We start from the raw sequence: 25,405 nt of genomic DNA, 5'->3' as shown, positions 1-25,405 counted from the left end.
GCTGTTGCTAATATCTAGCTTCCTTCACTGTCCTCTGTTTGGCTTCTCAGCTCTTCAGTCACCTCTGTGGCCAATTCCCAGCATTACTCCTGGAAACGTAAAATAGTTTCCACTTTCCTAGTTGGGCCTTATGAGTATAGACACACAGAAAGCAGAAAGACTATTCTAATGATTACAGGTGGATGACCACATTGTGGGAACCTGGAGTCCATGATCTTTAGGGTTCCTTTAGAAGTTGGAGCACAGAGGGGAAATGACATGCTCAGATCCCAGAAGGGTCAGAGTTGGGACTGGAACTCGAGGCTCCTGACCCCTAGACTAGCACTCTTTTTTTGATGTTAGCTCTCACCTCCTCTGCAAATATCTTTATTAACTGTCCACCCATAGTTTCTGTTAATCACTCTTCTGATCTATGGGAGGGAAAATTGAGTCTCCTAAAGTCTTTTTTTTCCTTTTAATTCTCTTGTAATTATGGGACAACCCAGTTCAATAATGCTTACTCGCTAATTATTTTACAGAACAAATACTGCTTGCCAAGTGTTGAGTGGAACCTTTTTTTCCCCTCCATTCGAAGCATTTTTACTTAGAAAAGCTAAATACATGTTCCAATATAAGAGGTTCCATTTATGCAAGTTTCTGATTTCAAGGGCTATAGAAGAGGGAGGGGATGTTAAAGGTCATAAATCCCATTACTTTAGATATAAAGAGACATGTCCAGGAAGATGGAGTGACTTGCCCAAAGTTAGCGGCAGAAGTGGGACTAGAACCCAGGTCTCTGGCCCTAGTTCAGGGCACTCATCATAGTACTATGCTCCTTTATGGGCTGTTTACTATTCCTTACTACATCTGGTTTTCAATCTGCTTCTAACTTCTGCAAATCTCTCTCCTCAATACTGATATTTCCCCTTTTATCATCTCTTGCACACTAGTGTTCTAGTAGCCCATATCCACCTGGAATGGAATTATTAAAAGCAGGACTTGACCAACCCCTCTTTAATTTCTTCATCTCATCAATGACTCTTTCCCCTTTCCCTTCCCTTTCTTTCCCTCCCTTCCCTTCCCTCCCACTTCCCTTCCCTCCCCTCTTCCTCTCTACTTTGTCCCCTCCCCTTCTTCCCCTCCTATTCCCCTTCTTCTTGCCCCTCTCCTCCCCTTCTTCCCTCCTTCTTCCCCCTCCCATCCATCTCATCCCCTTCCTCCTCCCTCCCCTCTGTTCCCTTCCCCCCTCCCCTCCCCTCTCCTCTTCTGGATTTTTAAATTTTCCAGTTCTCTTTCCTCTCTAGCCAACATTTTCTTTCCCACCAAGTCTTCTCTTAGCATTGTTCTTTAATTGATTCCTCCCTTCTGTGTTCAAAGCCCATCTGCCTGGTTGAAGCCATCAACACTTTTAAGGGAGAAATCTTTCAAGCACTGGATCTGATTCCTGGTTGCCATAAACCTTTGATCATTCTCTGAGGAAAGCCATAAATTAATGTCATCCCTTGGAAGGACCCCTGGGCCTACCTCTATTACTTCCCTGGCCTCTTGCCTGTGGATGTGATCATCTTAACATCTCAGACAGTATGGCATAGGTGGGAAATCCTCCCATAGCCAAAAATATCAAATTTATTTTAGTTCAAACCATTACCACACATCATCCCATGGTAGTTTTCAGTGTTTCAACAACTTTCTTTTTTGGCTGTCAGTTTTAGCTGGATTTTAGATCTTTCCAAATTTGTATTATCTAGACATTAACAAGCGGTTAGCTTTATTGAAGCTCTTTCAGGATAACATCGTTACAATATTTGAGTCACAGTGACCTTGTTCAAAAGCACTAATCCTCCCCCCAAACAGACACATTGATACCATATTTCCAGTTGGCTTAATGGTATTCCAAATTCTGTGTTACTTTTTTCCAGTGTGGATTGTCAAGTCAGATCATTGTCAAGAATCCAGGAACTCAGTTCACCCTTCACATTCGTATAATTCATACTTTCATTTCTTTTGATGAAGTTGATGAGTCCAAGGATCAAGTATTAGGTTTCTGTCCTGGGAAACAAGTGAAGGGGATACCTATCACCTTCTGTAGTGCAGGACATTGCTGCAAGAGTTAATAGGAATGGGGAGTGGTACACAGGGGCGAGGTCAGCTCTGGACGCTGGATCCTAGCCCCATCATTCTCTCCCTTCCCAGATACAGAGTGGAGGGTGGGGTCAGTGCAACGTGGACTCTCAGTTCCAAATAATCACATCTTTCCAAAGTCTCCATCAGCACCCAAGGTGCCAACAGCTCCCGGTTCCTCAGGCTCAGAGTCTTCAAATTAGTTCTCTGATTTTTGTTTTTCTTTCACTTTGGCACCCATAGACCTGTCAAATTCTAATGCTATTTCTCCATAGGTCTCTCTCTCCTTTTTTAAAAGTTTGTTTATTTATTTTGAGAGAGAGAGCGCGCGCATGAGCGAGAGGGACAGAGAGAGAGAGAGAGAGGGAAAGAGAATTATAAGCAGGCTCTGTGCTGTAAGTTTTTAAAAAAAATTTCAATATTTATTTATTTTTGAGAGAGAGAGACAGAGCATGAGCAGGGGAGGGGCAGAGAGAGGGAGACACATATTCCGAAGCAGGCTCCAGGCTCTGAGCCATCAGCACAGAGCCCGACACAGGGCTCAAACCCACGAACTGTGAGATCATGACCTGAGCTGAAATCAAGAGTCCCGTGCTTAACCATCTGAGCCACCCAGGCGCCCCTCTCCACAGGTCTCTTGATTTTATCTTTTCCTTTCCAAATCTGCAGTTTCCCTCCTCCCAGCTCTTCACCTGTGTCTTTGGTTGCTGCAACAACATTTTCCCCAGCCTTGCCCAAATCCCACTACACCCAAGCCAGAGCTCAAGCTCTGTCTTTTTCATCTGAGAGCTGTGTCTTTACTATCTTACTCTGCTCCCCATGCACAGAAGAGCCCTGAATACATGTCAAAACAAAGAACTAGCCAGAGACTATGCAGTGATGGGTTTGTTCCATGCCCACCCCATTTCAGCCTCTCTCTGCTTCTTTCTTGCCCCACACTTAATTTCTCTGGCTCTGTTTGCTGCAGCCCCATCCATGTCATGTGGGTTCCTTGCTCCTCTTCTCCCCAGCATAAAGCCTGTCTCCTTCCTGCCAGCCAGGGTGCTTTGCTGTGATGGCTGGAGATTTTGACTCTCTGGCTTGGCCTGGGTTCCTTCTCCCTGGAATTATCCTCACAGGAACTTGAGGCCAGCATGCTCTGGTTTTCTTGGAACCCACTTCTTCTTCTTGGCTTTTCCCCTGGACCACTAACTCTTGGGTAATTTCTGCCATGGTGGAGTGAAGACACCTGGATTTTTGTCCTGGCTATTCATGACCTTGATATGTGACTTTAAATAAGGGATGTTTGTCCCAGCCCTCTTCACAGGCCAGTTCTGAGGACCTTCAGCTTACCATCTCACGTGTCTTGAACATGCCCCTCACTTTCCTGTCATGCCTGTGCCTGTCCTGACCAAGTCCCTTCCACTGCTAAGATGAGGGAGGGGGTGAGTCTTGTTTGTAACCTGGCGTCCAGCGTACCCTGGACCCTGCATGTCCAGTGACCCACAGTTTCTCTTTGGCTTTGCCCCCACAGTTCATGTATACTTGAACCCATGTGCTTGGTTTTACCTCAGTTTCCCCACTTGCACTTATATGTCCTTCTTCAGACTGTAACCCCACCCTGGACACTGACTCTTTTGGAGGTCTGGCTGTATCCTATCATTTGAGGTAATACAAACAAGTCAGTTTTCCTCTCCAGAGAGTTTGCCTAATACACACTGCAATTTGTGGACTCTTACTTTACTTCAAAAATTAGTTTGATTGGATATTTTTGAGTGGTTTAAAAAATTTCTTTTAAACAACCAGTTGTATTACAGTGCATTTTAAGAATATAACCAAGAACCAGGGAAGTTAGACAGTAAAGGCTCCTGGGCTATCACAGAAGTTATCTATTACTCGAAGGAGGGTCCCTTAGGCTCTCAGTCATAGTCTAGTTTTCCTTCTTTACCCTGAATTTCTGTCAGGGGCGAGGATGAGAGGGAAGGGTGGAGGCCCCCTCTGTGCAGCTCCAGAGCCACAGAGGAGGAGTTTCTGTCCTGCACACTCACCTCCCCTACGTCCTGGCAGCTTCCTACTGCCAACACCCTCAGGCTTCTGGAAGTGGCAGGGAGCTAAGGGGAGCAGCCTTTAAAGAATGACAGACAGGATTTGGGGATAAAATCTAGGTTCCTGCCCCCTATGTGGGACAGCTTTGCACTGTGTTGTGGAAGTCTCAGTGTCTTGAGCCCCAGCTGCTCCTGGAGGTAAGTAAATTGCACCTGTAAGTAATGCACCTACCGGTCTGGGCTGCCTCCCCTTTCCTTTGTCACTCCCAGCCCCCTACTGGTGCTTCCTGGGATCACCTCCCAAACAAACAACTTGCCCTCCAATCCTTATCTCAGGGTCTGCATCTAAGGGAACCTGTCTTCATCATGCCACAAGAACAGAAAGCTGAGAAATGATGGAAAGAGAAAGCAGAAGACCTCTGAGAAAGCAGGCCCAGGAACTAAGGTATTTTGGAGCCCGGGGGTCATTCAGCAGGGATCACTGGGACTTGAGGTTATGTGGCATAATGACCATACACATAGTGGTGATCTAGAGATAGTGTGTTCTCTTGAGGAGGCTGGGGAAGAAGTGCATTTTAGAAAGGTTTCTGCCTGAAGAGTGAAAATAGGTTGTGATTCCTTGACTATCCAGAAGTTTGAGTTTCTTAGACACCCCTTTCCCCAGTAGCCAGGATTTATTGGGTTTTCAGTTGGGCTAAAATCATGGCCTTCAAGCTTCAAAGCTCCTGGTTCCAGAAGTTTGATTCTTTAAGATTTTTATTCTTTATGTTTTTCATGGTCCTTGATTTCATCCCTTCCCATAGCCCCTGTTTGCATAATGGAGTTCTTTTTTTAAAGTCTGCCTTCCCATGGAAGCCCCTTTTGCCCCTTGGCCATTTCAATGGCTCTTCTTGTGCATGATTATCTCCTTCTTGGGGTAAAGGGATCAGTTCTGCATTTGGTATTCCAAGGACCAATGCACTGAGATTTGTACTTCTGTTTTGTTTCCAGTCCAAATTGATTATTTTTTTCAGTTTTCATCCAGATGTTTGATATCATGTAAACACAGCTTGAAAGTGTGCCTGAACTGCTTACAGATGTACACCCGTGAAATCCTTTCCAAATTATATATAATGATGCTCTGGGTCTATTTATATCTATGTCATAGTCTCTGGCTTGAGTTTTAGCTGTAAGACTAAGTTGGAAAGAAAGTGAAAAATTCATGTGTGGGGGTGATGTGTCTACTTGATTAAAGACTCCAGATATTGGGAAATATTCAGGAATTGATGTCATTTTCTACTGAATGCTGGCATGTCTGTAATTGTGGTGTTATGGACTGAATGTGTTCAATTCATACATTGAAGCCCTAACCCCAATGTGATGGTATTTGGAGATGGAGCCTTTGGGAGTTAATTAGGATTATATGAGGTCATGAGGGTGGAGCCCTTATGACAGAATTAGTGCCCTTATAAGAAGAGATATAAGATAGGTCCTCCCCATCTCCCTGTCCCCCATATTCATGCTCACACAAAGAAAAGGTCATGTGAGCACACAGTGAGAAGGTAGCCATCTGCAACCAGTGAGGGGAAAGCTCTCACCAGAATCTGACTGTTCTGGTATCCTGATCTCAGACTTCCAGCCTTTAGAACTGTGAGAAGCACCAGTCTATGGTACTTTGTTAAGGCAGCCTGAGTAGAATGATGCACATGGAGACCCAGATCTGTTGATACATTTAGCATATTGTCACTGTGACTGTCAAACCTGCAATATACCCCTTAGACTAAGCCAAGACCTCCTCACCTGGTGTTTGGCACCAGAAAGTTACCTTTAAGCCTTTTATATCTACTTTACATCTACTCAATTCTTACCAAAAGCTTGGTTGCAGGATATAGTGCTTATGGGTGATGATATAGCAGATTGTATTTTCCAAAGATGGCAGCAACAGTGTTTCCCATACATATGCTTTTCTACAGCATAACCTTGATAGGCCTCCCATTAAGAAGTTGTTCCCTGCCCTGTTTGTTGTTGTTGTTCCCTGCCCAACTTCCTGGCCCACAAAATTATAAACAAGATAAAATGGTAGTTGTGAGCTTCTAAGTTTTGGGGCAGTATGTTATGCATACCTAGTAACTGGGACAGATGTACATTTTATTGATTACTGTGAATAAAATCCTACCCCTGGATCTTTTGAGCAACCCTCAGGTGTGGTGCCCTGTTTTGTACCAACAGACAGGATCAGAGACAGCTATTCTGTGGAGATAGTGTTGAGGATGGGACAGAGTTCACTTAGAGCTTAGTGCAGGAATAATTATACCACCTGGGAGCAGCTTGTATCTAACAAACACTGTGAATCTTATCATTGCTCAGCATTCCCTCTTTGCTTTGGCTTCTAGGAAGCTCAGGTCAACCTTGTGACCAACTTATAACAACTACTCTTCCCTCTTTGTATCCTCCTATATTTATTTTTGTAAGCCTCCTCAAAATACTTTTGGATCAAGGTGGGGTATAAATAAATTAATGGGAGAACAAATGTCCCTCAAATCACTCTAGTATTTGAGAGTGTTCTTAGACTGAGTTGGTTCCAACATTGCTTTACTATAGCTAAAAACCAAAATATTCTACATTCTCTAAAATAAAATACAAGAAACTAAAAGGGGCAGTCTAGACCAGAATTTATTTTGAGAAAGGAAGAGAGAGTACAAGCAGGTGAGGGGCAGAAAGAAAGGGAGAGAGAATCCCAAGCAGACTCTGCACTGTCAGTGCAGAGCCTGACATGGGGCTCAATCTCACAAACCCATGAGATCATGACCTGAGCCAGAATCAAGAGTCAGATGCTTAACCAACTGAGCCACCCAGATATCCCTAGACCAGAATTTAAAAGGAATAATTATTCACTGCAAAGTAATATTATTTAGTAAGCAAAATAATGAGGGGTTTAGGGAAGGTAATGTTTATTGAGCACTCCCAGGCATGTTATAGATCCTTTATGTACCCAATTTTACTTAATCATATTTAATCCTGATGAAACAACCACGTGGGCATAAAGTTGTCTTATTTTACAAATGAAGAAGCTGAGGCTCACAGAGGTTAATAAGTTGTCCAGGGTCACTCAGCTAACTGGGAGACCTGAGATTCAAACTCCATTCACTTTCCAGTTATGGTAGGTACTGATGACAACTTTGAGGCCCACATAGGTTAGAATACTTCTCCAGGCATAGATCAAAACCTATCCAAGTGAACACTGTGCAGGTACATCTCTTTCCTGGGAGTGGGATTTTGTTGTAACTGGTCCTGGCTGAGGAGGGATTCGGTGCCCTGGGATGCAGCAGGCATGGAAAGTGAGCTGCAGGAGTGAGAGCAGTGACCCATCTACAAGGGACAAGCCTCTTACACAATCATCACTTTCTGAACTCACACTTTCAGAATGGGGTGTTTTGTTTTCTTTTGCCTGTTCCATATTATCATCACCATGCCCCACCCTCCCCTGGAAAATATCATTGCTTCTTCAAGAAGGCTCTTGGGAAAACCTCTCAGATGTCGGCCATGGCTGTGGGTGAGTTTTCTGTCACACTCACCAATGTGACAGTCTCAGTCTGCTTATTTCTGGGCACTGTCACAGAGAGACATTTGCCACTTCTTCCCACATATGGACAGGAACTAGAGAAATGTGTTTTTGGTATTGAAATAATTCTTCAGCCATGAGCAGATTGGGCAAGCATAATGACCATGGGCTTCTCAGTGGGGCTTGAACATTCTTGCACTTTGGGTCATGAATTGTTCACAGTAATGATACCCTGCTCGCTGTGTCCTCTGCCAGACACTGATTTTAAGCACCACAGAGAAAAAGCCCTGACCTGTGGGCAAGAATGCTATCCAAGCTCTAGCCACAAGCCATCATTCATCTGGCTAATGCCACTGAAACTAGGACTTAAATTCTCAAACTTCTGTAATTACTTGTCTGCATAGATGACCTTTTGGTTGCTATTGGAATTAGCCTTACAAGTAGGCATGAAGTGACGCAAGGGGTCCGATTTGGGTGAGGCAAACAGCTCAACACCTCTCCCCTGCTGGCCAGAGTGCCTGAAGTTTCACCATCAAGTGGTTCATACTATTGAATCAAAAGCAAGTTTTCAGAGTACAAGAGTCCCGTAATAAAAAATATCCTCGGATGGATAGTAAAAGTAGGTATCTGGGAGCCCCAGGGTGAGCTTCTGCCTTCTCTGCACTCAGCCCCTCCTCCCCATTCCCAACCACTGGCAACTGGTACATGTGAGCTTCATGAGGTCCTGGCTCAGTCCTGGCCTGCTCTGGAGCCAGCCCAGAATGCTGGTATCCTTCACCTACCAGTAGGTAGGGTTTGGCAGTTCACTCACTCACTCGTTCACTGATTCATTCATCAAATATTGATTGAGCTACATGCTCAGGTGCTAGACATTTGGCTAGACTCTGGAAATACTGGAGTGAACACATTCCTGCCCTCATGGAGCATACATTATGTAGGAGATAGACAGTAAATTCACCAATAGGTGTATCATGGGTTAGATGGTGATAAGTGCTGTGAAGAAAGTAAGGGGGCTGGAGAGTGGTGGGGATGGGGGAAGGTGTGTGTGATATTTCACATGGGCAGGCAGGGAAGTTCTCTTGGGTGAGGTGACAGCCAGGCAGAAGCTGTATGCGGTGAGCAAGCCAGTGAACAACATAGGGAAGGCACCCCAAGCAGAGGGAGCAGTGGGGGCAAAGATCTGAGCGGGAGAACAGGTGGTGTATTGGAGGACCAGCGAGGGGTTCTGGGAGCTCAGGGGAAGCACGGTGAGGGTGGTCCATGAGGAAGTCAGAGAGGGTGGTGGGTAGGAGCAGTTACTCCTGATTCATAGTCTACATGCCTGGAAAGCTTGGAGTAAACTATGGATGATAGCCCCCCTCCCAGAGGGCCCAGGAGTTCAGTCTGGAGCCCCAGATTGCCTGGATGAGGCCCTGGAAACTGCCTGCCAGTTTCCTTGAGGACATAACCCCCATCCCTCCCCCTGCATCCCCCTCTGCAACCTCCTATGGGGGCCTCCCTGGGCCTCTATAACCTTTATCTGGCCACCCCCGGCCCTCCACCCCTGACACCAGGGTTGGAGCAGGCTACCTTGCAGGTTGGTTCCCCTTAACCCCAGCCCTGCCCGGTCCTGTATCAGTGCCACCCCTTATGCTCCCAGCTAGTCCTCCCACCCCATTCCTGAGGTTTAGCCTGTTTGCATGCAATCACTGCAGGGGAGAGGAGCCATGAGAGGGCTTATTGGACGGACATGTGCCACCTCACACTTTTGGTCAGGGCCCACCCTGGGTAAGTCTCTCTTACCCTCTGGAAATTCACTGAGTGCTTGATATGTGCTAAGCACTGTGCTTTACATGTGTTGATATTTCCCAATAAATCAGCCTTACTAAATTTTATCTCTATTTTACAGATGGGAAAATGGAGGCTCTGAAAGGCTAAGTTATTTGCCTGTGGTCACATAACTGTGGTCATTGGTGAGGTTTGGGCTGAAACCCAAATCTGTCTTTCCCCAGAGCTCCTCCTGGAAAAATGTTAACAGTTGAATGTATTCAGAAGGAAGTTCTGAATGGAGATTATGAGGCTCTGTGCTTGTAGCTCCAGGCATTAGGAACTGATTTGTGCATCTTGCCTACATTGTTTACCCACCAGAAATGAAGATCCTGGAAACTTTCCTGCCATTCTTCACCAGTGATGGCTCTGTTATGCCAGCAGCTCCTTCAGCCCACAGTTCCCTGATGGCAGGAGGGAGAAAGGCCTGGATTTGTAGTACTTCCCTTGATATATAGATGTTCTTTTTCCTGGCCCTCATGCCTGCTCTTTTCCATCAAACATTTGCTAAGTACTTTCTGGGTATGGAGGACTGGGGATACAAAACTAATTATGGCCTGGCTGCTGCTATCTTGGAACACTCAGAACAGAAGACCAAGTGCCCTTTGAGATGGCTGCCCTATGACTTTTTTTTCCCTCCTGAGGAAAAGGCCATGCTGCTGCTTCCCACACAATTTCCTTCAGATTTTCAGGTTCTTACTGAGCACCTATTATTTGTGAGGTGTGATCTCGGGCATGCTGAAGATACAGTGAGAAACAGGACCCTTTTAGTCTTAAGGAGTCAATTAACTATATTGGGGGTGGGGAGGTGGGTACATGCAGCACAAGTACCCAAAAAACTCTATTAGCAGGCGGAACATAGGCCTCTTCTTGCGTAGCTATGTGCTTCAAAACAAAACAAAACAAAAATTGAACAAAGACAATGCTATTTCAACAAGATGAGCCTGAAATGAAAATGTACATGATGTAAAAAATGTTTTCAGATAACATTCAAACTGCAAATTATTTTTCAGAAAAGTCTTTTTTTTTCTTTAATTTCCACATTTACCTCAGTGTTCCAAGAGATTTCCAGGAGATTATGAAGCTTCTGTGCAACTGTTTAAGTCTGTTTTCATTCAGCCCCCAGATGTAAAACTCATAAGAAAAGTTGGCCCCTCATTTCCAGGAATAATGGCAAAAACACGGAATTGTACACAATTTCCCTAGGTTCATTGAGAGGCATCTCCATGAACAAAGTTGTTTTCTGTTGCTATTTCATTTGGGTCTCACCACTTCTTCAGGGATTGCTGGTAAGACCCCTGACCAGCAGAGAGAGGGTCAGCCCTCCCCAGGCCTCCCCAGATCACTTCTTCAGGGGGTACCCTGGGGCACAAAGGAGTCAGCTGCTCTCAGGGAGTGTGATTTGGAAGGTGCCAAAACTCCCCCTCTGCTACCAAGTGTGGCTCTAATAACACAGTAACATACCATTCCATCATTGGAGGTTTATCTCCGCCACCCCCCTGCTTTTTTTAGTTTTTATTTAAATGCCAGTTAGTTAACATACAGTGCTATATTAGTTTCAGGTGTATAATATGGTGATTCAACAATTCCATATGACACCTAGTGCTCATCACAAGTGCACTCCTTAATCCCCATCACTAAGTTCACCCATCCCCCCACCGACCTCCCTTCTGGTAACCATCAGTTTGTTCTCTATAGTTAAGAGTCTGTTTCTTAGTTTGCCTCTGTCTCTTTTTTTCTCTTTGTTCATTTGTTTTGTTTCTTACCTTCCACATATGAGTGATATCATATGGTATTTTTCTTTCTCTCACTGACTTATTTCACTTGCTATAATACTCTCTGGGTTCATCCGTGTCATTGCAAATATCAAGATTTCATTATTTTTTATGGCTGAGCAATATTCCCTTTTGATGCTGTTGTTTTCAAACTTTTTTTGAGGGGTACTGGTACTGCAATGGAGCTCTTTCTGCAAATTAAGTCTTGTACCAAAGGCCCAGATGTATATAATTCAGATGTGGGTTAGGGATTCCCACTTTCCTTGAATTTTAGATAGAATTCCCTAGACATCCCTCCTCCGTGCTATCCTACATGTTTCCATGGCCTGATGAAGCCCTGGGTATGGCAGTCTTGGGGTCCCCTTAGCTTCTGTTTCCCGCATCCTGTTTTCTCTCACATCCACCCAGATGCAGAGCTCAGTCACACTTGTTTCCATGGAACAACCATCGTGGCAAGCATTTTGAGAGTTTTACAGACATTCCTGAATATTTCATGGAGATCAAAGGGCTGTTCACTCTGCTGTCAGGCTCATCCTTTTGTCCTCTGTCTTCTTTTGCACCCTGATTCTCCTGGGGCTCTCAATCCTTCTCCTTGCACTTGGACTACCCACAGGTGCCCCCTGCTCTGTTCTATATGGCTCCTCCCCACTAAACATGGTCTTTCTCCAGGCTTCTGAAAGACTCCATCATCTTCTTGCTGCTTAAGCCAGGGATTGGGGGCATCCTTACTTCCTCTCCCTCTCTGTGTCCCATGTCCAAATACCAATTCTTGTCTACCCTTAGGGTAGACAAGGGTAAAATTCACTATAGGAGGCTTCTGGTGGAAGAGAGGCAGAATGTGGGGCCTTTTTTTAGCTATAGGTGCATAGCCAACATCCTGCTTTAAATTTGAGGATCTGTTTAGTTAGGGTGACTTTGTAGATGAATTGATGGAGATTATGGGCAATGGCTAAGCTCTTCCAACCTCTCCACCACCATAGTTATACCTCTCAATCCCCACTATCAACAACCCTTCCCTACCCCACCACAGGACACAGGACAACTACAGGGCCTCCCAGCTAGAGTTCCTGGCCCCTCTGCAACTTTTGACCCATTTTCCACACAGCTTTCAAGACTGGCTTTCTTAAAGTTGAATCAGTTCTGTTGCTCTCAGCTTCGTTGGTCCCGGTGTCCTTTGGCTAAAGACCCAGATCCTTCACATGACCTGAAGGGCTCACCACAGTCTGGGCCCATGCTCTGCATCACTCTTGCTTCTCCCAGATCCTTACTCTTCATTCTAGCCACATGGACCTGTTTTCAGTGCCTTGAGTGCATTCCTGGTATTCACGCAGGCCACTCCCTCTGCCTGGAATGATTCCCTGTCTCCAGCACCTGGTGAAGCCCTCTGTATCTGACCTTTACCTTCCAGTTAGACATCACTTTCTCTGAGATGAATCCTTGATGTGGTAGGCCAGCGAGTAGGGTTTTAGCCTGCAGATTTTTTGGTGCAAACAATAATGGCCCCCAAACTGAGGGCTTCTCTTGCCAACAGTATGGGTGGTCCTGCTGTCCTTAGATGCCAACCTACCAACAGTTGTATCGCCAATATCTGGCACAAGCCTGGAATATCATAGGTGCTCAGTAAATATGTGCTGAATTAATTAATTAATTAATTCATTCATTCATTAACAGGATGTCAAAGGGATGTTTCTATGTGAAAATAGATGTTTCATTGAAAGAAGAGACAATAGGCATTGGCAGGAGGCTGTGCATGATCACTAACCTGAGTCTGCTGAGAACTGAGGAGTGGAAGGATTAGAAGGATTGTTGGAGGAATAAAAATAATACACATACAGTGCCAAGTACACTGCCTGGGACCAGTAAGCTTTCACCAAAGGACACTTTCCATCCCTTTTTCTTTGTGCCTATTTTACCTCCCTCACCAACTTCTGACATTGGACTGAATTAGAGTTCAGAGAAGATAGTTTCTGCCCTTGGGAAGGAGAACTTTCTACAGAATATTCTGGAAATGGAACAGGATCCTTGTGATGGTGATATCCCCACCCTGCAATCATATGATGTTGAAACAGCAGCACCATACATCAGAGGGGTGGGCAGGGAATGGACCAGGTGTCTTTTAGGGTTCCCTCCTTCTCCAGGAAGTTCTGATTCTGTTATGTCATCTTTTTTTTTTAATTTCTTTTGTTGCCTTGATTTAAAATATGTATAGGGATATTGCAAATTCAAATATAAGAGAAATCTCAGGAAAATCATGTTACTAGGAAACCAAAAAGGTTTGGCATTCTTTCAAGAGAATTTCTATTCTGCCACCATATATTGTTCCTGAGATTTTGCCAAACCACATTCTTTATCCGTGGCCAGTCTTCTTTGGGCTGGACTCCCTCCCACGATGGCCAAGGCTCAACATCTCTGAGCACCAAAAGCCACTTGTTGGTTACTGCTTTCACTACTTTTTTAGGTATTAAGACAGAAAGCAGACTTTTCAAGCGTGCTTTTTATTCCAACCAAGAGTGTATATTTATTCTGGGCACATTGGGCTGTCAGGAAAATATACAAGATGTGTAGGTCAGAGTTCTTAATCTTGGCACTATGATATTTTGGACCAGATACTTCTTTGTTGTGTATGTGGGGCTGTCCTTTGCACTGTACAATGTTTTAGCAGATCCTTGGCTACAGAGGTACTATTCCAGTAGCACTTCCCCAGCTGTGACAATCAAAAATGTCTCCAGATATAGTCAAAATCACCTCTGGTTGAGAAGCACTCACCTAAATAAAAAGACTGAAAGTCTGTCAGTCATTTTTATGTTCTGTTGGTCTAGGTAATTAACACATGGCACCTGAAACCCAGGTTTTCTGACCTCATAACCCGGGCTTACCTGGCAGGACCTCAGTGTGATTAAGAGCAAGGATACAGAAGCCAGTTGCCCTGAATTCATATTCTGGACTTCTATTTCCAAGTTATTAACCTCTGTGAGCTTTAGTTTCTTCATCTGTGAAATGATGCAGTGATAGTATTTACCTTAGTAGGTGGTCAAGAGGATTAAATAAGATAATGTGTGCAAAGTGCTTATCACAATGCCCTGTACTTAATAATGCTGCAATCCTTGTGGCTTATTGTTTGTGACTGTTTGTGACAAAAGCTCTCCAGACTGAAAAAGATAATCTGTTCTTTGGCAGGTAACTTAAAAACCTGCATGCATTTGGCATTAGGCAGCATAATCTAACTGCTATTACAAACAATCCTGCGGTTAAGTGGCTGAATGTAATAAAAGTGTCTTTCCCACCCACCCAATAGCCCATCACTTGTTCTGGTAGGGCTGCTCTCTTGGGAAGCTCCAAGCAGTGACTCAGGAACCTACATTTCTTCTATCTTATGGCTTCTTCACATGGATCATTCCTGAGCATAGATGTTCTTTGAATAAAAAAAAAAAATAATTTTGGGGCCAAAAGTAATGTACTTATAACTTCTTTCTTGGAGATTCAAAGTGTCCATTTGAATATGAAGGACTTCGATGAGTTCTGTATTAAGAAAACTGTTGAACTTTGTTTAACCTAATGTTTCTCTTTTTTTCCTTTGCTTGTTTGTTTTGTTTCTTAAATTCCACATATGAGTGAAATCATATGGGATTTATCTTTCTCTGACTTCTTTCGCTTAACATTATACTTTCTACCTCCATCCATGTTGTTGTAAATGGCAAGATTTTATTCTTTTTTATGACTGAGTAATATTCCATATATATACACACATATATACATATATATATATGTATATATATACACACATATATACGTGTGTATATATATATATATATATATATATATATATATATATATATCACATCTTCTTTATCCATCCATCAGTCATTTGGCTATTGTAGATAATGCTGCTATAAACATCCAGATGCATGTATCCTTTGCATTAGTATTTTTGTATTCTTTGGGTAAATATCCAATAGTGTGATTGCTGGATTGTAGGGTAGTTCTATTTTTTTTTTTTTTTACTTTTTGAGGAAACTCCATACTATTTTCCACACTGGCTGCATCAGTTCACATTCCCAACAATGGTGCAAAAGGGTTCCTCTTTCTCTACATCCTCACCAACACCTGCTGTTTCTTGGGTTGTTGATTTTAGCCATTCTGCCAGGTGTAAAGAGATATCTCATTGTAGTTTTGATATGTATTTCCCTGATGATGAGTGATGTTGAGTATGTTTTCATGAGTTTGTTTGCCATCTGTATATCTTCTTTGGAAATATGTCTATTCATGTCTTTTGCCCATTAGGCCAATATTAGCCCATTTGCCCATAGACAGCCTACTGAGTGAGAGAAGATATTTGCAAATGACATATCCAATAAAGAGTTTGGATTTTTTTGGGGGGAGGGGGTGTTGAGTTTTGTAAGTTATTTATATATTTTGGATACAAACCCTTTATTGGATATGTCATTTGCAAATATCTTCTCTCATTCAGTAGCTATCTTTTGGTTTTGTTGATGGTTTCCTTCACCACTTCTTTGTACCCTTTTTAAAAAACCTATTCTGGGGGTGCCTGGCTGGCTCCATTGGTGAAGCATGCAACTCTTGATCTCAGGGTTGTGAGTTTGAGCCCCATGTTGGGCGTAGAGCCTACTTAAAAAAAACTACCCTGGACATATTTTCATGTCTGTTTCATGAAATTCCCAACTTCTCACCATTTTAATGACTGTAGAGCATTCTATTTTATGGATATATCCTAAAGATCTGTTTATATTTTAATTATTTTATTTTTTTATTTTTAAATTTTTAAAAATTTTTTATTTTACATCCAGGTTAGTTAGCATGTAATGCAATAAATGATTTTAAGAGTAGAATCCAGTAATTCATCCCCTACGTATATCACCCATTGCTCATCTCAAATAAAGAGTTGTTTTTTAAATTTAATGATTAAAAAAGCTTTAAAGGCCAAATGGGCTTACATTGACTCAGGACTAGACAGACAGAAAAATTTCTGTAGTCATAAAGAAAACAACTCCAGGCCTTGGTGTCATCTTGGAAAACAACTTCATTGTTTGTGATTGTTCCTACTGTGGTTCTGCTAGAAGCTGTTTGTTCTCATTGTTATAGTAAACATAATCACTGCACAATCATTTCCAGAACAATCTCTCCATATTATGTTATATTTTATTTTCAAATGAAAATACACTGCTTCCCGATATGGGGCATGAGAAGGGCTCAGCACCACTTATGTGGCATTCCTACCAAAAAGGCATAATCTGAACCCAATGATGACAAAGTATCAGACAAACCCAAATTGAGGACATTTTACAAAATAACTAGCTGTTCTTGTAAATTTTCTGCAAGTCTGGAGTTCTGTCTAAAATAAAGTAAAAGTGAATGAAAATACAAATGTATTCCTTTATTTTTAACTATTGCCCAAAGACCTAGATATGCAGCTTGGACTGTTTACTTGGAAATGGTTGACTCATAACTCATTAACTTCCAGAAAAATCACAAAAATTTAGCTTTCTTTGTCAGTGTTGTTTATCACTCACCACCTTTCATGCCTGGCTCTGATGACACATAATCAATCAGCTCACCACTATCCCCTATGCTTGAATTTGTCCATCTAGCCACTTGTTCCCAAACATCAAAACACTGTGTGGTATCCTACCTATCTGATGATGGTTTTGTGTGTATCTATGTCATGTTTTCTCTGTGTGGATCATAATAGCTAGGACCTTTTGGAATAGTCAGCATTTTAGAGTAAGATAAAAAACTGTAGACATTTTCCTACAACTCCACTTTTTCCTATTTACCCTATCTCCCAAAAGATACTTAGACTTGAATACTCCCTCCTCTCCTATTGACTAGGTGGATGCTGTCTTTATGCAGTAACTTTTTATCCCTATGCCCCTTCCTACCCCTTTTCTCCCGACTTACCATGATTAGAAAGTTTCCATTTGTCAGAAGGGTTCCAGGACTTTCATGCTGTAGCAAAGAGGCTGGAGGGGAATGGGAAGAGCTTAGCCAGAAAACTGAAGTTGATTTTTTTTTAATCAAGTGCAGGGAGAGAGGAGGAAAAGAAAGACATGTGGGGGCAAATGGGCATATGGCAAATAAGAGGTTCTGGAGAATGTTTGGAGGAAGAGAGGGGATTAAAAAGGGATATAAGAAATGTTGCTGGGAGTTAGGAACTAGAGAGGTAGAAGTAAAAGGTCTGTGGGTGGGGGAGTGTGTTATATTAAAAGAACCCCCCAAAGATCAAAAAGCAGCTGATCTCAGAGGGAGACAGAAGGCGGCACCCACTGTGCTGGAGGAGAAAGTTTTGTCTTCCTCCTAGGGAGCAGTGGGAAATCAGGAAGTGTTTTAAGCAGGCATGGGGACCCATGATCAGAATTCTTTTTCAATGACCTTGTGGCTGTGGTGTGGAAAAATATGGGGGGCACAAGAATGGGTGTGGGGAGGCCAGTAGTCCAGTGAGAGGTGATTAACAAGGTTGGTACAGTGGAGCTGGAGAGAAGGGAGCAGTTTCCAGAGATATTTAGCATATAAAATCAACAAGACTCTGATGAATTGGAAATGGGGATATGAGGGCGAGGAAGTTGGCTACACTGCTTGTGGATTTCTGGCTAATGTAACAGGTTTAGGTGTGCTAAAAGTGATCAAAGAGGCCAGTTTGGAAACACAGTTATGAAATCAGATTTGGCCCTTGTAGAGGAGAGAATCTTTCTCCCTCTACCCATCTTAGGTTCACTGGCTGGGACTCTGTAAATTGCACTGACAAAAGACAGATTAACAAGAGAAAAATAAACAGAAGTTTACTGACATTGCATTACACATACACATGGGAGTACCCAGAGATGAGTAACTCAAAGGAGTGGCTAGAACTTGGGCTTATACAACATCTTAAAAACAAACAAAGAAACGAAAAACCAATATATTTTTAGAGAAGTGACATGACAATGGAAAAGGACTTTGAGTTTCTAGGGCAACAAGTTGTAGGAGGGCAAATATATGGTGTAACTAGTAGAAGAGAAGGGACAGTTAATAGTTTGTAATGTAGGTTCCTTGGTGCCATCTCTGAGTGGATGAGGGCCTTGAGTTGTCTCTAGTGATGAACTTCTGTCCATTCTGGTGGAGAGGGGAGCGGGAACACCTTTACAAATTTATGTCCCGAATTTAGACAAATAGAGGAAAGCTTGTATCTGCTTCTTAATTGCTTTCAGCTCAAAATAATCCTTATGTCAAAGTGGCATTATTTTGAGGTGGCATATTCTGCTAGCCTTCACCTTGATGTAGGTATATGGTGTTTCTATGAGTTTACTAGGGCTGCTGTAACAAACTACCACAAACTGGAGGGGCTTAAAGCAATGGAAATTTATTCTTTCATGATTCTGGAGGATAGAAGTTTGAAATAAAGATATCAGCAGGGCCACGCTCTCTGTGAAAGCTCTAGAGAAAGATCCTTCTTTGCGGCTTCCAGCTTCTGGTGGTTGCTGGTAGTCTCTGGGGTTCCCTGGCTATAGCTGCATCATTCCAGTCTCTGCCTCCATCATCACATGCTATTCTCGTTGTGTATCTCTCGTCCCTGTGTCTTCTCATTTTGCAAGAGCACCAGTCAAATTGAAGGCAGGTCCACTTGAGTCAGTATGACCTCATCTTTTTTTAAAATAATTTATTTATTTTTCAATTTACATCCAAGTTAGTTAGCATACAGTGCAACAATGATTTCAGGAGTAGATTCTTTAAAGTCCCTTACCCATTTAGCCCTTCATCCCTCCCACAATTCCTCCAGTAACTTTCTGTTTATTCTCCCTATTTAAAAGTTTCTTATGTTTTGTCCCCCTCCCTGTTTCTGTATTATTTTTACTTCCCTTACCTTATGTTCATCTGTTCTGTCTCTTAAAGTCCTCATGTGAGTGAAGTCATATGATGTTTGTCTTTCTCTGACTGACTAATTTCACTTAGCATAATACCCTCCGGTTCCACCCATGTAGTTGCAAATGGCAAGATTTCATTCTTTTTGATTGCTGAGTAATACTCCATTGTATATATATACCACATCTTCTTTATCCATTCATTCATCAATGGACATTTGGTATCTTTCCATACTTTGGCTATTGTTGATAGTGCTGCTATAAACATGGGGGTGCATGTGTCCCTTCGAAACAGCGCACCTGTATCCCTTGGGTAAATGCCTAGTAGTGCAATTGCTGGGTCATAGGGTAATTCTATTTTTAATTTTTTGAGGAACCTCCACACTGATTTCCAGAGTGAATGCATCAGTTTGCATTCTCACCAGCAGTGCAAAAGAGATCCTCTTTCTCCACATCCTCACCAACATCTGTTGTTGCCTGAATTGTTAATGTTAGCCATTCTGACAGGTGTGAGGTGGTATCTCATTGTGGTTTTGATTTGTATTTCCCTGAAGATGAGTGATGTTCACCATTTTTTCATGTGTTGGTTGGCCATCTGGATGGCTTCTTTGGAGAAGTGTCTATTCAAATATGTCTTTTGCCCATTTCTTCACTGGATTATTTGTTTTTTGGGTGTTGAGTTTGATAAGTTCTTTATAGATTTTGGATACTAACCCTTTATCTGATATGTCATTTGCAAATATCTTCTCCCTTTCCAAGTATGACCTCATCTTAACTAATTACATCTGTAGAGGCCCTATTCTAGGTAAGATCATACTCACAGGGACCTGGGGTTGGTCAGCACTTCAACATGTCTTTTTGGAGGACACAATTCAGCCCAAAACAGTGCCTGTGCCTCTTCTAAGTGGAGAGGTGAAGTGGGCAGCTGGCTTTGTGGATCTGTAGTGATAGGGCTGCAGAGAGAGGGGGAAGATGGCAAGACACAAATGGTGACAATGTCATGTGAAAAATGCAAAAATAAGGACCTGAAGGAAGTGTAAGTGGAGAGCTAGGAGGTGGGGGCCCTGGGCGAGAGAGAGGGCAGAGGAGGACAACACAGAAAATGTTAAAATGGAATCTGAAGCTGAGTAGGATCCTTCACAGGAGCAAGATGAGGAACAGTGTAAGGGGGCAGAAGCATGAGGACTTGAGTACCCACTTGCAGTTGGGGGACTGACTGTGTAGTCTTGGAGTGGCTAGAGAGCAGGGGGTCATGTGGCCTTGGGTCTTAAGGGATTTGGGTTTTGTGATAAAGGCTTCATGTTTAACTCTAAATGCAAAGCTGTGGAGCTGTGGAGGGTTTTTGGTGGGATCCACAAGATCCAATTTGAGGTTGTTTTTTTTAATTAAAAATTTTTTTTAATGTTTATTTATTTTTGAAAGAGAGAACACAATCGGGGGAGGGTCAGGGAGAGAGAGGGAGACACAGAATCTGAAGCAGGCTCCACGCTCTGAGCTGTCAGCACAGAGCCCAATGTGGGGCTCAAACCCACAAACTGTGAGATCATGACCTGAGCTGAAGTTGGACACTTAACTGACTGAGCCACCCAGGCCCCACCTCCCCAGATTTGAGTTTTAAGCTAAGCCTAGCCAGCCCACATTGTAAATGGACTATAGAGGATTTGTGGCATTTTGGTGAGTGTGGAAGGGCACCATCTGCCCTGGCTGCCCGCTCTCCCACACACCCCACTCTGATTCCTGACTTCGACACCCACCCCTGGCCTCTCTGTGGTTTTGCTGATCATCTGGCCTGAGAGGCCACACAAGAGTTTTGGCTTTGTTTATTTATCCTTTCCCTCCCGCAGGCCTGTGGGGTTCAACAGCTACTTTGTGGTGTTGGGAGAAAAAGGGGCAGTTTGGACATCAACAAAGTGATGCACATTAAAAACAGGTTTTTTTAAACCAGAAAACATTTTACACAAATCTAGTTTTGGAGTCAGGCAGACCTGGGTGCACTTTTTTTTTTAATAGCTCTACTGAGATATAATTTACATATCATAAAATTCACCATTTTGAAGTGTATAACAGCAATATATTCAGAGTTGTGCACCACGATCTAATTTTAGAAAAATTTCATCATCCCCAAAAGAAACCTTGCATTTGGGGGCACACTCTGACTCTACCCTTTCATAGCCGTGTGATTAAGCCTCTCTAAGCTCCAGTTTCCTCATCTTGTAAGTGGGAATAGTAACATACAATTGCATGGGCTTATTCATGGGTGAATAGAGAGCAAATAACACCCTTATTACCACATGGTCTGGCACAGGGTCACCCCCCAATAGATTTGAGTTATATATATCTATATATCATCAGTTTCTGTTGATTTAGTCAGAAACCACCCTAAACAGTTATTCATGCATTGTTGTCACAGCATCTACATTTTTTTGAAGAGTTTGTAGTCCTTACACTTAAATGTAATGCTTTTCACACACATGCGTTAACACACACACACAAATACATAAACATACCACACCTCACAAACTCACACACACATGCACAAATATTCCAATACAACACACATAGAATTAAGCAAACTTTGAGAGATTCAGAGAATTTCTGGAATCGTTCTATGCTTGTAAAGCTAAACCGTTCTGTGTGTGTGTGTGTGTGTGTGTGTGTGTGTGTATTATAATGTGTATATATAGGCAAGGTATTTAGTGTCTCTCTAATATAGAGTTAACAGTAACAATTTTGGGGGGCTTCTCCCATGTACCAATTTTAGGATTAAGTATTTTATATGTATCTTTGCCTTGACCCTTAAAGTTAAAGTCACAACGTAGGAACCCTCATTTTGTAGGGAAGGAGAAAGGAGGCCCAGAGAAGTTAAGTTTCTTGCCCAAGGGCACATACTAACAAATGGAAGAGTCAGGATTTGAACTTAGGACCTCCCCACAATGATGGGCTAATACCTAGCTTCAGGTTAGGCTCTCTCCAAATGCTTCTAGGAATCTACTTTTAGATGACAGGTAAGCTGATTCTCAGAGGCATCAGTGGGTGATAGGGCTGGTCATTACCCCCAGAGTTACTTCCACTGTGGAAGGGGCTGCCACCTTACTGGCCTAAGCAACACTCTCAATCCTGGGAAAGGAGCAGAATCCTCCAGGGAGCTTTAAAAATATCTAGATTTCCTGGCTCCACTCCACTTTGCTTATAGCAGAAATTTCTAGGATGGATTTTAGAATCAGTACTTCTGAAAAGCTTCCAAGAGACCATTTTAGACAGAAAATATAGAAGCTATAAAATGCAACAGTACAAGAAAATATAGGCATCTTAAAATTTACATTTTACTACAAGCAAAGTGGATACACAAATGATAGTTTGGGGAAAAGAGTTATAACACACATGGCAGGTGGTGGGTGTATTAGTTAGGGCACCACTAACTGCTGTACATATAAACCCGTCATTCTTTATGGCTTAACACAGTAGCTATGAGGTTCTCACTCATAAGTGGTCCACAATGGGTGGTCTTGTTTGGCCAGCATCTCTTTTCTAGGCAGAGATTCAGGAACCCGGGCTCCCTCCATTTTTTGTGCCTCTGTCTTTAACACATGGCTTCAAAAGCTGTTGGGGGAAAGACAGGGAGGCTCACCAGGGGGCAGTTTTGTGGGAGTAGAACACAGTGCTTCTCCCCACACTTGACCAGCTACACTTCAGTCTGTAGATATGTCTAAGCAGGAGGGAGGCTGGTGCATGTAGTCTGGCTGCTACTGGGAGGATGGAGAAAGAGGTTAGGCAAACTGTTAGCTTCTATCCCAGTGGATTCATATCTTATAAACCGATAACAAAAAGGCAAACAATCCAATGAAAAATAGGCAGAGGATAAGGACAGACTGTTCATAGAAGTGCAAACCCAAATGACCAATGAACAGTAAAAGATGTTCAAGTTCTCTGGTAGGCAGGGAAATGCACAAACAGATAACAATGGGATATCAGTTTCTACCTACTGGATTATGAGAAGTTAAAGCCTGATAACACTACCAGTGGGAAGCAGTAGGGAATATAGTTCCACACTCTTGGTAGAAATGCAGATTGCTACAACATTTTGGAATGAGTGAAGAAAATAAAAAACACACATCATTTCAACCTAACAGTGCCATTCCAGAGTCTCTCTTTCATAGAATAGAAGAGAGTATGGATAGATATGTCTTGGGATGTTTACTGCATTGGTATTCATAGTGACAAAAATAAGACATAAAGTTCCCATCAATGGGGGACTGGTTTAATGGATTATAATTATCAACATAATGGAGTGTTTTGTAGTTTTAGAAAAGATGACTAAGAGGTATTCCTATGAGGTATTATTAAATGAGAATCAAGACTCAGAGAAATGTATATCATTCCTTTTTATAAAAGGATAAATCAGGGGCACCTGGGTGGCTCAATTGGTTAAGTGTCCCACTTCAGATCAGGTCATGATCTCATGGTTCATGAGTTTGAGCTCTGTATTAGGCTCACTGCTGTCAGCAAGGAACCTGCTTGGGATTCTCTTTCTCCCTGCCTCTCTCTCTGCCCCTCCCCTAACTTATGCGTACTTGCCTGCTCTCTCTTTCTCTCTCAAAAATAAATAACATTTAAAAATATATTAAAAATAAAAATAAAAGGCTAAATCAAGGATAATCCACATCTCCCTTTTAAACTTCTCATTATTGTCACCATCATGATCATCATCATCATCATCCTATGCCTGTCTGCATATCTACTTATGATTGATGAACATAGAGAAAGGTTGTTAGCATTGGTGACTTGGACCAAGGACTGTGGGCAAAAGGGGTCAGAGGTAGAATAAAACGGTAATCCCCCTGCCACCCCCTGCCCCGGGTACTACATTTAAAGAGGTAGCAATAAAAAAACAGCATGGGTGATAAGACCACATAAAAGTTACATGTATCTATAACATGCATTCCTAACAAAATGCATGAATTTATGGTCATAGATGTATCTGTGATGGTTATTGCAGGGTGGCATTTCAGGTGAGTTTTAGTTTCTTCCTTATATCTTTATATATTATTCAAAATTTGATAATAAATATTTGTTACTTTTATAAACAGGAGGGAAACCAATGAGCTTTTTCAACAAATTAAAAAAAAAGACTTCCTGAATGATTCTGATGATTAGCCAAGCTTCATTATCAGGGATTGACTTAGGAAGCTAAAAAAATGGAAGTTGCAGCATCAGAAAGCAGGGTGTTAAGAAACCACTTCTGTGGGAGGCGGTCTTGCTGGGACCCCAGAAGCTAGTCACCATGCCACGGATCACTACCTACGTGCAGCTGGCTCTGAGGGGAAATGATGATCAGCTGGGGCATGAGGTGTCTTCCTTTGGAAGGGGCAGAATCTGGAGAAGGTGAGGAGCCAAGTTTGGAGTTCAGGTGCTGACTCTTACCATCTGAAAGTTCTAGGTTGGGGACAGGACACCTGGTGGATAGGGTGAGTGGCAAGAAAGCAGTCAGGCTTAAGGGGTGGAGCAGGGGCATTGTTGCCAAGCAGACTGGGTTTAGATCTGGGCCCTGCTATTTACAAGCCATGAGACCTTGGCCTGTTACTCCACCTGCCTGGACCCAAGTTTTCTCATTAGAAAAGTAAAGATAATGCTGTCTCCCTGGCAGGTTTGTGGTAAGGAAGGCAGATGATGCATGTGTATGCTGGCGGTGGCCCAGCCAGTTCTCCATGTGCATTGGCCTGTCAGAAAGCCAAGGGTCGTGGTCCTGGGAGAGCCCATCGTTCAGCTAAATGGGTAAGAGCAGAAGAGTGAGGAGCATCAGCAAGGTGAGGAGTGAGGGATGTTTTCAGTAGCAGCCTTGGTGCAAGGAAGTGCTGGCCACTAGGAAGGGGCAGAGGCACAGACAAGCTTGGCAGAGGGCCTCTGCATCTCCTGGCACCATTGCCCTCTGGTCTCAGTTTCTTGTCTTTTCCCTCCCCAGCCCTTCAATAAATTCTTGTGGATTGGAATTAGGTGAGTGTTACAGACTGAATGTTTGTATCCTTCACCCCAGTTCATACATGGAAGCCCTAACCTTCAGTGTATATTTGGAGATGGGGACTCTAAGGAAGTAGGGTTCAATGTGGTCATAAGGGTAGGGCCCTGATCCAGTAGGGTTAATGTCCCTATAAGAAGGGACTCTGAAGAGCTCGCTTCCTCTCTTAGCTCATGCACTGAGGAAGGGCCATGTGAGGACATAGCAAGAGGGTGGCTGTCTGAAAGCCATGAAGAGAGGCCTCCCCCAAAACTAAACCCTGATAGAACCTTGATCTTGGACCTTCCAGCCTC

At 42.9% G+C, this 25,405-nt stretch overlaps 1 long non-coding RNA gene across 1 annotated transcript in view; it reads left to right on the top strand.

Annotated features, from left to right (window-relative positions):
* LOC131516573 (uncharacterized) overlaps positions 1–25,405 on the top strand; it is a 127,267-nt gene that overhangs the window by 6,075 nt on the left and 95,787 nt on the right. The window contains exon 2 of the long non-coding RNA XR_009264155.1: positions 4,461–4,569. This is a non-coding gene — a long non-coding RNA (uncharacterized LOC131516573). The remainder of the gene's footprint in view (positions 1–4,460; positions 4,570–25,405) is intronic.

The sequence above is a fragment of the Neofelis nebulosa genome, chromosome 7 (assembly GCF_028018385.1).
Source record: "Neofelis nebulosa isolate mNeoNeb1 chromosome 7, mNeoNeb1.pri, whole genome shotgun sequence".
NCBI lineage: Eukaryota > Metazoa > Chordata > Mammalia > Carnivora > Felidae > Neofelis > Neofelis nebulosa.
Note: the sequence above shows the minus strand (reverse complement) of the source record. Positions and strands in the feature narration are given on the sequence as shown.